A 14560-nucleotide genomic window follows, 5' to 3' on the forward strand; every position below is an offset into this window, starting at 1 on the left:
TATGTAATTTATACTGGAGCCTTCCGTACTAGTGCAAAATGGGCTCAGAATGAAATCAGAATTGAGTTTTTTTTTCAAGATAAGTAGTTTATTCTTACTCTTTGGCAAACTTCCTCTCTCACCTGTGGGGTTCAGTAAACACGAATATCAAGGTAACATTCAACATAAATGAAAGAACCACAACATATGGAAAGAAATGTTCACAGTGAAATTCCATTTTTATATTAAACTTCATCCTGCACTACATTAAAATATAACGATACTAAAAATGTATTTCAGGGGCCGGCCTAGTGGCGCAACGGTTAAGTTCTCACATTCCACTTCAGCAGCCTGGGGTTCACCAGTTCGGATACCAGGTATGGACCAGACCTATGCACCACTTGTCAAGCCATGCTGTAATAGCATCCCACATATACAGTAAAGGAAGATGGGCACAGATGTTAGCTCAGTGTCAGTCTTCCTCAGCAAAAAGAGGAGGATTGGCAGCAGATGTTAGCTCAGGGCTAATCTTCTTCAAAAACAAAAAAAAATGTATTGAGGTGTATCAAATCAACATGTCGTGAACCTTAAACTTACATAATGTTAAATGTCAATTATATCTCAATAAAGCTGGAAAATAAAGAGAAGGATTTCTGATAAAAAATATTTTAGGAGGTGATGGTGGCACTTTGCAGAGTCTTGGTTGTTCTCCGGGTGCAGCTAAGGTTGTGCAGTAATCATGGGCAAGAGGCTGCAGAGTTTGCTCATGTTTGCCTAATAAACACAACAGCCACAGGAACTGAAATTCATAAAAACTTGGTACTACCAGGTGTCGATTCATTTATAATTATTGATGTAAATTAGATCAGCAGAGAAGATGTTAGAAACATTATTTTTTCCTACAAAGAAGCAGTATCAGCAAGAAGCAAGATCAAGTTGTCATGAATTTCTTACAGGAATTAAATAACAATGGATCTGGAAGGCTGTGGACGAAAGTTCAGAAAACCTTCTAAACAATGACCTTTCTTCTTCCTGTAGATTTACCGCTGTGGTTGCACCTAGGCTCCCTGAAAGTACATTACTATATTTAGCTGATGTCCTCCAGAATTCTCAAATCTCCCTTTTAATCTATGGGACATACATGGCTTTTGGCGATAGGAGGAACATTATAAAAGAACATCCGGTAATAGAATTTCACCAAGATAAAACAAAGAAGATCTACAACTGGATAAACCGTTTCTGAACTGAGAGAACATTTTCAATCTTACAGTTTGGATTATACAGGAAAAGACAAGACCATAGCAACACTGTAGATTGTGATCATAGCTAAATATTTAGCATAGTGGAATAGTGACACAAATGGATGAACACCCAAAATGTGTAAAGGAAAAGAAGACTTCAGAGATTTGATCAGACCAGGGATTCTAAAGAATGAAATGAGGGCTCCAGAAGATGAAGAGAATTTTGAGGAAGCTATTAAAAATATAAACACAGCAATAAATACAGCTCAGATCCCAATCAATATTAAAGATATTTTAATGAGAATTGCTGCATAAATATCAGCCAACAGACTCCATTCTTTTAGCTTTTAGCTTATGCCTTAAAGGACTTTGTGGACAAAGAGGCACAACTCCCTATGTGACTAGATTTGGGTGCATACATAAAACTGCAAAACGTTTATTGTGTTAAAGCAAAGAAAGATACTTTGGCTGTGAATAATCATGTTGAAAACATATCTCAGTCCAGAGGCCAGCAACAGAGGCCATTTCAAAGAAAGAGTTAAAATTATTCTGCAGCAATTCTTCCTTTCTTCGAGTTGTAAGATGTCGATCCTTAACTAAAGAATCTGGTTTGGACATAATTACTAAGGACGAAATCATTTCCAGTATGGAGATTCCAGATAATGGGATAGTATTGGACTTAATATTATGGGCTGCTGATAGATTTCATAAACAACACGGTAGACACCCAGGGGTATCTAACTATCAGGCTGAAGAAAATATACAAAAGTCTTGTCTCACTGGCTTCCTTTAGGAATACAGTTTATCGGTAATGCTGAAAGATGATTATGTCCACAAATTTTGCTGATATGGAGCTGCTGAGCCATACATGATTGCTGCCTTCTTTCAAGGAGCTACTGCTCAAGAATTTATCACAGTTACCACCAAACATTGTCATTTTTAATAAGACATTTCTATCTGCAGGTCACAAACTTCAGCAACTTCCCGGTTACAAAGTATGCTATGTAGCATTAATGATTGAAACTGTAATTGTCTTCAGATTGTGCTCTAGTCTACAAAATTCTCCTAAGCAAGGGCTAATTGTAGTTTCCTTAATAAACATTTTTCTCATTTGTAAAAAGAAAAAATGTATTTCAAATGGTTCTGTCATCTAATGACACAAAAAGGACTGATACGATCCTACACTGTTTACTGTGTCTTGGTAAACAATTAAGATGAAAACATGAAGCCTATTTTCCTAAAGAAGGAATTCAATAATGGAGGGGAAAAAGAGAAATGATCACTTTTCTTTCTTGAATCACTCTGGCTTCACTTAACTTTTTGGATTCCATCCTGACTAGATTTTCACCCTACACTCTGACTGTTTCCTCTCAGCGTCCTTGGCAAGTTGCTCCTCATATCCTTGACATCCAAAATTAGAGTGCCCTGGGGCTTCATTCTTGGATATTTTTCTCTCTTCTACCCACATGCATACCTTAGGTGATGTAAATCAATTGCTTTGCATTGAGTAGCACCCCTAAGGGAATAAATCGAGGTGTAAACTTTAAGCCCATTGCTCCTCGCTGCATTCTACACACACTATGTAACTACCCACTTACAGTAGTTTTGTACTGTGTCAACCTGGCTAAGCTGGGATAATATTTCCTACAAGTGCCTTCCATGTATATTTCCAAGTTAGGGCTGACCACAGGTAAAAATGAGATTTGGAAGCAAAGCAATGGCCATTAAGCACTGAATGTTGATGCTGCAGCTCACACATATGTTCACTGATTTGCTGGCTCACCTTGCTAATGAAGAAGGTCACCATATCCACTCCTTTCTGGCTGCCATTGCATTTTCTCTTTTCAGCTTCTTTGGTTTGCGGCCAAGAACATCATGTTTCTCTGTAGCAAAGCAATCCAGTATCTTCTGAAGCCAATCCTCATCACCAAGGTTAGAGACAGTAAGAGAGACACATTCTGGTTTGTTCTCACAGATTCCATTTTGTCCTTGCAGGTTGCTCCATGTCGTTTTGCGGTTTGTTTTGTACTGCTAACTCTCTTTCACTGTCTGCTTCCTCCCCAGCTGCCAACCCTGCTGTTGAACAGTGATTTTAGAACCACCACCAGATGCAAGTGTACAGCTTTCCAAAAAATTCTCCAACAATTTTGGAAGTCTAATCTCCATAATAAACCCCTTCTTGCATATCATTCTATTTGTTCTGATTCCCTAATTGAATCCTAATTGATGTGCTACTTGACACTCAATACCTAATTGACCTCTCAAATGCAGCATATCCACAGCTGAAAACCTGACATTCTTTCTACCCACAAACTTGCTCTTCCCACAGTCTTCTCCATCATATTTATAACAACTCTATCCTCCTTCCTTAATAGGGAGAAGGATTTTGATAGTCATCAAAATATCTTTAAAATAATAGAAGTGTAATACCCGTCACACAAATAGGAGTTTGATCCTCGTCAAAAATATCTTTAAAATAATAGACTAATAGTCACATTGACATTTTCTCCATTGTTTATTTTCAATCTTTAATAAGCCCAAAATCTTGGAATCACTCCTGATACCTCTCTTTCACTCGCAGTCATATTCTGTAGGGCAGGAAATACTTCAGTTCTACTTTTAGAATTTCTCCAGAATCCAATCTCTTTCCATCCCCTACCCCGTAGCACATTGTACCCCAAGCAAATCATATCTCACTGGGCAACTATATCAGCCTCCTAGTTTGTCTTCCAGTATCTACTCCTGCTCCTAAATCTATTCCCAACTCACTAGACAGAGCGAGTCTGTAAGAGAAATAAGACGTTACTTCTTTGTTCAAACCTCTCGAGGCTTCCCATTTCACTTACAGAAAAAGCTTAAGTCCTTGCTCTAATTCAAAAGACTCTACCTCATCTGGCCCACCACTGTTTTTCTGGTCTTCTTACTCATTATGCGCCCTCTGGCTCACCTCTTCTAGCCATACTGACTCTTATCACATCAGGCATTCTCCTGCTTTTCCCTCTGCCTTGACTGCTTTTTTGGACCTTCCAGACTTCGTTTTTTCTTGAAAGCTTCCAGAATGACTACTTGAAATTTACAACCCTTACTCCCTCACAAAATATTTTCATTCCCTGCTATATATTTTTGTTCTTAGTACTTAATATTGATTAAAATACTATACATATATTTTACTTATTTATTTTATTGATTCTATGTGTCATCTACTAGATTGTAAATTTGATGAAGGTAAAGATATTGTTTGTCCTGTCCAATAGCTTAACCCAAGTCCACAGTACCATGTTTGCCAAATAGTAGGCCCTAAATAAATATTGTTGGATGAATGAAGGAATATTAATGTTAGAATTAATACAGTGGCCTAAATTCAGGCCTGTTAAGTCCTGAAAAAAGGGCTGCTATCATGGCATGGCTTCATGAAAAGACCTCTGTCATTTTTGTCTATGTTGAACTATATGCAATTTCTAAGATTTAACTCTTTCTTATTTACACAAATGGAATTTCATATGGTTCAACCAATGTGTAAAATGAGATCCTAAAAAATTCACGGCAATCTGGCCAAATCTCCTATGAATAATATTGGTCAGTTGTTTTGTTTGTTTTTTCTCAATGCTGATTGCTTTTCACTTCTGATAGTCTACAAATACAGTTCCTAAATTCTGAAATCTGCACACAAAGTGGATATCAGTAACTTTAATGATAAATGGATTGCCAGTTACTCAGAACCCAACCACTTGTGATTCAGCTGCCCCTCTGTAACTACGTTCAGGTTAAATGCTGGCGTTGATATCTTAGTGGTACACAACTTAACTCTGACATCCATGTGCTTTTTCAGCATCACAAAAAATGATCATTAAATGTCTATGTTTTTTCTATGGCAGAAATATAAAAAGAAAAAATCAATATCATCCACTGAAGATTTTGAAATATCGAGTGAAGTTCTCATTTCCCCTTTATAATTCACTTTTAAGTACTTGTCCATTGAGCAGATTGGATTATTTAATACTGAACAAAACTCCACAGTTTGTCTCTTTCTTTCTTAGAGGTAAAAAGGAAAATAAGGAGCTAGCTCCTTTACCCTTCAGCGGACAATGATTACCAGGGAGTTTGACACTCATCAAAAATATCTTTAAAATAATAGACTAATACTCACATCGACATCTTCTCCATTATTTATTTTCAATCTAACCTAACAATAAGATGTAGCCATTATCTCCAGTCTATTTCTATGAGGGCAGAAAAAACCTTCAAGTAAGATAAAAATGAGGAAAACTGAAACATCTACTCACAAGAGTCAATGAGGTATGAGAAAAGAGAAAAGTGTCCTTGTAATTTGTGGAGGCAGGTCCAGATGGGATGTTGACTTGGTAATGGAAAAGAGGTGATAAATGGGTGAGTAGCTAAAAAGAAAAGAAGGAACATATTGATCCCCTGTGATGTGGTCGGTCATGTGTTGGTTTTTTTCCCCTAGCAAACCTATTAGGCACATTTTTCTATCCTCATTGTTCATCAGAATAAACTAAAGATAATGAACTTATGCAAGCTAGCATGTGTATTCGATGCATAATATACATATTTTCTATATTTATGCCTTGTCATAAAAATGATTTGAGGTAATTTTAAGATAGTGCAGCTAACAAGAAATGGAAGTCAATTTAGAACACATCTCTGATATGACTTTTTTTGCTCTGTTAAGTAAATTATGTCATAATTCTTTAGGCAGATGAAAGTGTTTAATGACCAGATAAATATTCATAATGGACGCTTCTTTTCTCTATTCGAAAGAGTTTATATTTACTAGTTTGCAAATGTGATCAAGGAACTAAGGCTGGTATTATCTATCTTCCAAGAGTAAGAGCAATTCATTTAACTCATTAAAAAGGGGTTTGAATCTCTAAGTTAAGTCAGCACCATTCTAGGATGACACCATTACCTCTAATGAAACTCCTGACTTCTTAGAGAAACATGTCCCCGGCATTATAGTTCTTTCAATGGTAAATCTGTAGCTCACACACTTCATAACTGTTTGATTGATTAATTTTTGGTGGAAATTTCTAGCCTTACCTGGCTTGGCTATCCCAAAGGATATTGCAAAGTCAAATCTGAGAGAAAATCACCTTCGATCAGATTTTAGCTACTATGGTCTACAGCTATCAGGCATTTCATGAAAATGTCTTCTCTTTACTCATTTAAATTCATACATTTGCTTTCTATATCTACTAAAAAGTAAAACAAATCATCATAGTGCTTTTTAGCTTTAGAAGAGAGTCTCATGTTAAAATATTCCTGTTGATAGAGGTCGTCCCTAGAATATTTATCAAGTAGAAAGTTATCTGTATAATTGCAGGGACTAATTATATGTTCTAACTTTGAACATTAATACAGTATGCATATGCTTTTATGTGTTAAAACTATGTTATGTATTGGTTATATCATAGTTGTAGAAATAAAGTGCACTACTCTAACACATGTGTCTATCTCCTAAGATAAACATATTTTTCTTACATTTAGCATTGACACTGATTTTTGTTACATGTGTTGCTATTTAACAAAGTAGCTGTTTAGGCATGTAGATTTTCAAATTCCTGTAGCATGGTAACAAAAACCAACCTATAAGGTAAACTCAAGAAAATTTCAAGCTAATGTATGTCATATAAATTAATTGTTAAGATGCTTATTTTATAGTTAGTATAAATGAAATTAACCAAAGATTTTATGATTTGAATTGTGTATTTTGAAACCTATTGTCTGCTAGGAGAACCTGGTGTTGGAATCTAGATGCTACACTTAGCTTAGTGTCTTGGTTATGACAATGTACTATTCCTGACAAAGGAACTCAAAATTTCTTAGCCGCATTTTATTAGATAAGGGGGAAGGAATCTGCCAGTAATAGTTATTGTTGTTGCTGGAATTTACCACCCTTGAGAGTAAAGTAGATCGCACATGTAGTAAAAAGCATTTTGATAATACATAGTGGGCACAGTTGTGACCTTTTCAGGAATATACATTATACTTTTCCTCTCTATACTCAAGTGTAATGAGTATAGGGCTCAAGGATTTGGCAAAAGTACTCATATGGACCTCCTCTCTCCCTTACAAGGGAAACTTGAATTATTTATTATTTGAAATTGAAGAATATCATATGTATGAATGTGCTTTGCAAATGACAAAGGGTTAAAAAAACATATTATGTATTTTTACATTTACTATCCTGGTAACATCAGTTTTAGAATTCTTTCAAGAGTTGGATAATGGAGCCATCCCAGCTTCTAGCAAAACCTTCTCCAAAGTTTTCTGATGTGACTTAAGTTCCATTTGATGTCTGCACTTTTATTTCTCTTCTGACCTCAGCTCTACCCTACAGAATTGCCACCATGGCCACTGGGATCTACAGTCTCTGGCCAGTGTCAACTGCGAAAGGGGCCATGACTAGAATGTGTCCTGGTGTGAGTGTCCCCAAAAGAAGTCTTCGGACATTATCTGAGAGAAGTTGCCAGCTTTCTCGCCTTGGTGATTTTCACTGTTTCCCTGGTAGGATTAAACGTTATTTGTCTCCATTTCTTACTTGAAAATATACCATGTATTGGTTGCCATCCTTTCCTTTGCTCACTTCTTCACTCCTTTATTGGTATTTCCTCCACTCTCAAATATATCACTTGCACTCAAAGCTTTTTTAGGGTATACTTCTGGGGGAACCCAAACTAAGACACATATTGGGCTAGATGATCTCCATGACCATATCTAGCTTTATTTATTTATTTTTTTTTGAGGAAGATTAGCCCTGAGCTAACATCTGCTGCCAATCCTCCTCTTTTTGCTGAGGAAGAATGGCCCTGAGCTAACATCCCTGCCCATCTTCCTCTACTTTATATGTGGGACTCCTACCACAGCATGGCTTGCCAAGCAGTGCCATGTCCGCACCCGGGATCCCAATGATCGAACCCCGGGCCGCCGAAGCAGAATGTGCCAACTTAACCGCTGCACCACCTGGCTGGCCCCTAGCTTTGCTTTTAAATGGCCTAAATACTTCAAGAAAATATGTCTGATGACATGACTTAAATAAATCATCTAGTAAATGTTTTCTGAATAAATTAATTGTCCTCGATAGTTATGTCAATAGATGTTTGAAAAAGAAAAATAATGAAGCCAGTTGCTGCCTTCTGTAATCTTCTTGTTTGGAGGGAAACATAATGGAAATTTAGACTCTCACTGAGTGTCCTGGTCATTTGTCCACTGCCTCTTCAGTTGACCAATACTTGTTCTGCCTCTTTGTCTCCTCCATTGCACTTGCCTCCAGTAATCCAACCCCCCAACATCATTCTCTATTCTTTTGCTTATTTTAGTTTGGAAAATACCTACAAAATACTCAGTCATTAAGCCTTTGAAATTCACCTTTAATTCTGGGAATAAAAGGCTCTCTTTAATTTAATAACACTGACAGTTTTGAGAGCCTGCTCTATGCAGAGTAGACATTTTATATATTTTTTCATCTCATATTAATAAAAAATAACTTGAAGTAATTAGTATTCTATTAATTTTTTGGAAAGGTAACATGTTCAGAAAATTTAATAATTTTTCCCCAAGTCACCCAGCTATTAAGCTAGTGTCAGGTTTCAAATTTAAGTATGTATAATCCAGAGTCTTTTCAATATATTACACTCCTTTTCCTTAAAAACAAATGCATATGTACACAAAGTTAAGAACAACTTGCCAACACTTCATAGTAGGTGTCCTTGTAAATTCTGATGAATAGACCCCAATGAAGGGATAGCCCAGTTTTCACAGCCCCAGATCCATTTTTCATTAGCCATTACATTGGGACACTTACTTAATTTCTCTTGGTCTCAAAAAACAAAAATAAAACAAAATGGAGGGTAAAATAGAGTGCCTACTTAATGGTATTAGTCTAACAAGCCAATGAAATAGCAAATCTAAAGTGATTCCTAGAGCACAACACATCACCCAAAACTAGAAGCCACTATTGTTAATGATCTGAATAAAAGATAGTTTCATGATGTATCAAGAAGGTTTTGGAAAGACAGAGGATGTGAGCCATAAAGGTAGGCAGTTCTATTTCTAGAACAGGGAGATAACCTTTCCCTATTATCCATGGTTAATAAAATTCAAACTCTGTGGAGGTAGTTTTAGACATTCTTTCATCAATACCTTTGATGTGATGGGTAGTATGCCGACTCAGCAGGAGCAGCATTCCCTTGGGATCCATGAACCCTCAGAGAATTGTATATTATAAACAAAGGTCCTTTTCACAAATTTAAATGTTTGGGCTAAGCAAATTAAAAATAGAAAAAAAAAACAGATTTCATGATGCAGCATGAAACAAAAAAATATTTAGATCTACTCTGCACTTTTGGACAAATCATTTTCATTCTGGTGGTAAACGCAGATATAATTCACAATAGTCTTTCGGTAATGCATCAGACACTAACACTATAACTGTAAAATAAGTGCAAATAAAGCAAAAGAAAAGAATCCATTTAAAGAATTGTCCTTCCAGGGAAGAGTTTGGGGAGTCATTTACAAAAAGCAAAATTGACTTCAAATAGAAAATGGTCCCAAGAAAATGCTGCATTTTTTATTTCTCTTATGCTGTGGAAACATCCTGACTGGACCCTTAGTAAAATTGACCTACAATGCACATCTGTCTAAAATCGCAGAGAACAGTCGTGTCAAATGCTACTCATTCTCCCAGCATGAACAGTGAATTGAAGATGACAGAATATGTTGTGGAAAGCAAATGACACATTAGTCTTCCTAGAGTCACTGCTGAATTGAATGTGAAAGTCACATGGGTAGGTTGAACATGCATACACTTCACCTCTGACTATTCAGTACCTCCTGCCTGAATTGCTGCCCTGCATCTCATGCATCCAGCAGATGTTGATAGTAACAGTAACGTTACGGACCTGGTTGGTTTTGTTAACTCAATTGAATTTGAAGTTACTATGCGACAAAGTCACAGTATAATACAGTGTGACACAAGGTCAAGAATGCTAGCTCTGTTTGTTGTGTAAGACAAGAGGGTGCCTCAAAGCTCCTTCCCAGGGTTTCCAAATAATTCCTTTCTGGGAAGTCTGCAGTGGGGGGGAGGTTTTCAGTCTCATCTCCTTCAGGGCTCAGGGATGTGTGTGGAGAGGGTTGGGGGAGAAGAGTTGAACTATTCTCTCATTCTCAAATTCCAACTCTAACAAATTATCTTCCTTCTAATAAAAAGAGGGAAAAAAAAGAAGATAGGAAGGCACAGGGGAGAAAAAAGTATGAGAAGTAAGACACAAAAAGAGGAAGATACAGAGTGCTCTGAAGTGGAATCCAGAGCACTGGAAATCTGCACACCCCCTGACTCACTACCATGGGTTCTAGCAGTGTCGTTTATCACCTGAATTAATTCAACACTGAAAGGCTGATTATACAAATGGACAAGGGCCAGACCATATATACCTATAGAATTATGACTCATAATTGTCTAGCAATCAGCCCAGGAAGCCAACCTTTGCAATAATCCACCCAAAATGGACAAAACTTGGTGAACAACTGCCAGCTTCCCTAATTTTTGCCCCTACATCCAACCTAGGACCAAGCCCTAAACTCTCCCCTAAAGAATCACGTGAGATGCCCCGCATCTAGTCTTCAGCTTCACAATGGGAACCGCCTCCACTCAGTGCACACCTGAAGCCTCCCCTTTTTTTCCACTATGAAGCTTCCCAACTCCCCTCCCTGCCTTTGAGTCTCTGCCAAGTGACGGAGGCTGACTCCAGTGTTAAGCTAATTCTGAATAAATAGCCTTTGCTTGTTCTCATTTGGGTAGTATTCATTTATTTCCACAACAATTCTATTGAAAAGTCTCCTTGACTGTAGCAATCAAGTAACAAGATTTTATCAGTACCTACGCTAGAATGTAAGAGAACATTAAATTTCATTAATTCTTTCTGAAGTAAGCAAAAAGAAAGCTTAATGAAGTTTTCCTTTGGGATACTGAGTCCCTACTGCCAGACACTATGCTAATCATTTTACTTAATATTCACAACATCTCTAGAAGATAGATGTTATGTACTCCATTTTATAGGTGAGGAAACCGAAGCTTGGAATGATAAGTTACTTTACTATAATTGGCTAGAAACAAAAAGCTGGGATTTGGCAGGGCTAATATTTGAACACACTTTGAACTGACCTAGAGCAAAGATCTAAAAAAACCTCAAGAAGGTTATATGGCGCAGTGATTGAGAGATGGACTCTGGAATCAGATGGCCTGGATTAAATTTACTAGCTGTTGACACTTGAACAAGTTGCTTCCCCTCTTTGCTCCTCAGTTTTCTCATCTGTAAAATGTGGACACAATAATTTATATCATAAAGGAATGCTGTGATAATTGAGTTACTGAATACAAAGCACTTAGAACAGAATCTGAAGGTGGAGAGTACTCAGTTTGTGGTAGCGATTACGAAAAGGGAGAAGGAACCTGAGGAGGATGCGGTGGAGAGGAAGAAATGGGTTCTGTTTTCACCCTCTTCTCATGGGTAAAACTTAATATTCCTTGGTGCTAATGATATCCAAAATCAAGAATGGATTGCTTTAAAAAAAAAAATCGATGGTGAAAAAGCCAGCCTCAGCCACCATAAGCCACACTTGATTTTTGTTTCATATACTGGTCATAATGCTTCCACTGCCCTTGATCACTAACTTCAGTGCTGTCTCTGTGGGAAATGTGTCCTCAGGTCCACCACAAAAGCTGGAAATGCAGCTTCTTCTCCTGCTCACTCCTATCCCCAGCTCTGGCAACATCTTCATTTCTCCCAGGGGAGTGGGGATGGGGTTAGAGGATTGCTCAGCATAGGCACACCAGTTCTTCACATGCCTGAACAACTTGTTAAAAAGGTAGAGGGAAAGCTGTGCTTTTCATCCTAATCCTCTAAATTGACTCTCCCTCATGTATTCTGCTCAGATTGCCCACAGGACAGGTGAAAATTTCGAGGCATCTACTCTAGCACACCTTTCTGGCTCCTATTTTTTGCAAGTCCCTTAACTTAAAATAAGAAGCTTTGAGCTTCAAAGAAATGAGCCAGCAAAATACTTTGATTTTTCAAAAGGTGACTTATTTTGAAGGCCTTCTGTATTTCAGAGAGCATCAGTGTCAAGAAAAATAACTTAAAAAATACTCTTTGTATTGCTATGTCTTATCATATTTGCAACATCCGTCCTTTTTATATCCCTTACTTTGTGCCTATCTTAATACCATTTCAGAGACTACCCTTGGAATGTCCCTTCACAAATCACGAAGCCTTTAAAATATCCTCAAAGAAAAAAAGGGGAAAATGTATAATTCAGTAGCATGTTTCAAATTTTAATCCAAAGTCCTCCTTAATGTCTTGCAGTCAATGTTTTAAAAGGCCTTGGTCAATAAATAGAGCTCACGATCGATATCAGTTGTTTTGTATATTTTCTGTGATAAATTCTGAGAATGGTTGTTACCTTGGAAATCTCAAGTTAAAACACTAGTGAACAACTGTTTTTCTCCCATGTGAGAAAAGTTTTCCATAAATGGACAGGGAGCATCCTCACTGTATGTAGAGAGACTAATTGGAAAAAGAAAGGACTTTGAGGATCGAATTTTGGCTTTGCTGCTTGTTTACTTTGTGACCTTGAAGAAAATATTTAAACTTCCTCATTTTAAATGAAGGAAAGTAATAATTAACTTGAAATATTATTTTTATGACTATGTGATATAATGTACATATCACACTCACACAGTATATGCCAAACATAAGTTATCTAAGAAAAGGTGGTCACCATTCTCCTCTTTATGACCATCTCCATCAACTTTGGTTCCTAGAATGTCCAACTGCCTTGGATTGATAAGCCATATGTCATTTAATTGTAGATACAGATGTGGATATATTTATGTATAACTATAATGTAATAATATTAGTTTTTCAGTGAGGTAATCAGAAACCCTAAATAAAAATGAGTATTAGATTATGGGCTACAGTAAAAGTCCTCTCAAGCCAGGATGAAAACTCAGAATCCTCCATGAACATTTTATTATAAAATTTAGTATTTGCTGGGCACTACTAATTGTCTTAAGCCTAAGAGTTAATTTTCTTCCCACAACTGCCCTGAGACTTATACTGTTGCTTTCCCCACTTTATTCACAATGAAATTGAGACAGGGGAAGAACACTTGCCCAGGGGAACACAGTGAGTGAGGGATGGAGCTCGATGTGAAGACAGCTGATCCAGTCCATCCTGAAACCCTGTGTATGACGCAATGTCGCCTCCAAACATGCCCCTGAGTCACAGAATTCAGGTGTGCCTTAAAGGATAAAACATGAACATGCAGATAGTTTCAGCTGCTTTGTGAGCGGCACATATCTGTCTATGTAGCTTCACAATCCATTAATTTGAGCTTTCCTAGATATGTAACCAACAAAAACTATCATCATCTAAAATATGACAAATAAGCAACAGTGCTTCCTTGTAAGAAGTATTATAGGGGTCTGAACTTCAGCAGAATTTGAACACAAGCAAATCCAAGCCGTTGTATGTCACCAGTGCCCCAGGCACAGACATTCCAGTTAGGGCTGGCTTGTGTTGTAGTCATCTCTGTCTCCCCTTTGCAACAGATTTGGCATTAGTTTTTTCTGTCCTTTATTCTTTCACAGCAGATACAAACACAGGCACAAATAAAACACACTCATATACAATGTTTGCTATTCTAAAACCAAATTACAATAGTAGTTTATGTTACCTTTTATAAACAATTGATTGGCTAAATCAACTTAAAATGTAAATTACAAATGATAGGTGTTTGTGCTTCAAAGAACATATTTGTTTTTTGTCCTGGGTTCCTGACATGGAGCTTCAAAACCTTTCAGAATTTTCTGAATGATAAGGGTATCTTTGGTCATTCATAATGAGCTCCTTTGACTGCACCTGAATTTATACTAATTGAGTGCTTCATGGTGGGCCCTTAGTTTCCAGAGACTGGCAGAGCACACTAGAATGACAAGGTAATTATCTGGATGGCTGCAACGTTCAGCCTCACCCCTGCCCCCAGCTCTGCCTCTCAGGAGGAGACAGGAATGGAGCTCGAGCTCAGGCACATCCACTGTGACCTAACACTACCTCAGTAAAATTCTGGACATCCAAAGCTCGAAAAGCTTCTTGGATGGTGAACACATCAAGGAGGGTGACACATCCTGGCGTGGGAGCTCAGCAGCTGGAATCCTCTCAGATCTTGCCCTATATGCCTCTTCCATTTGGCTGTTCCTGAGTTGTATCTTTTATAATAAAACTGGAACTGTAAGTCTCAATGCAAATAATCCATAGTCAATC

At 37.4% G+C, this 14560-nt stretch overlaps 1 pseudogene; it reads left to right on the plus strand.

The window, feature by feature from the left end:
• Positions 1-702: 702 nt before the first annotated feature.
• LOC103564854 (NEDD8-activating enzyme E1 regulatory subunit pseudogene) lies at positions 703-2163 on the plus strand (annotated as a pseudogene).
• The last annotated feature ends 12397 nt before the right edge of the window (positions 2164-14560 follow it).

Source organism: Equus przewalskii, chromosome 6, assembly GCF_037783145.1.
Source record: "Equus przewalskii isolate Varuska chromosome 6, EquPr2, whole genome shotgun sequence".
Taxonomy (NCBI): Eukaryota; Metazoa; Chordata; class Mammalia; order Perissodactyla; family Equidae; genus Equus; species Equus przewalskii.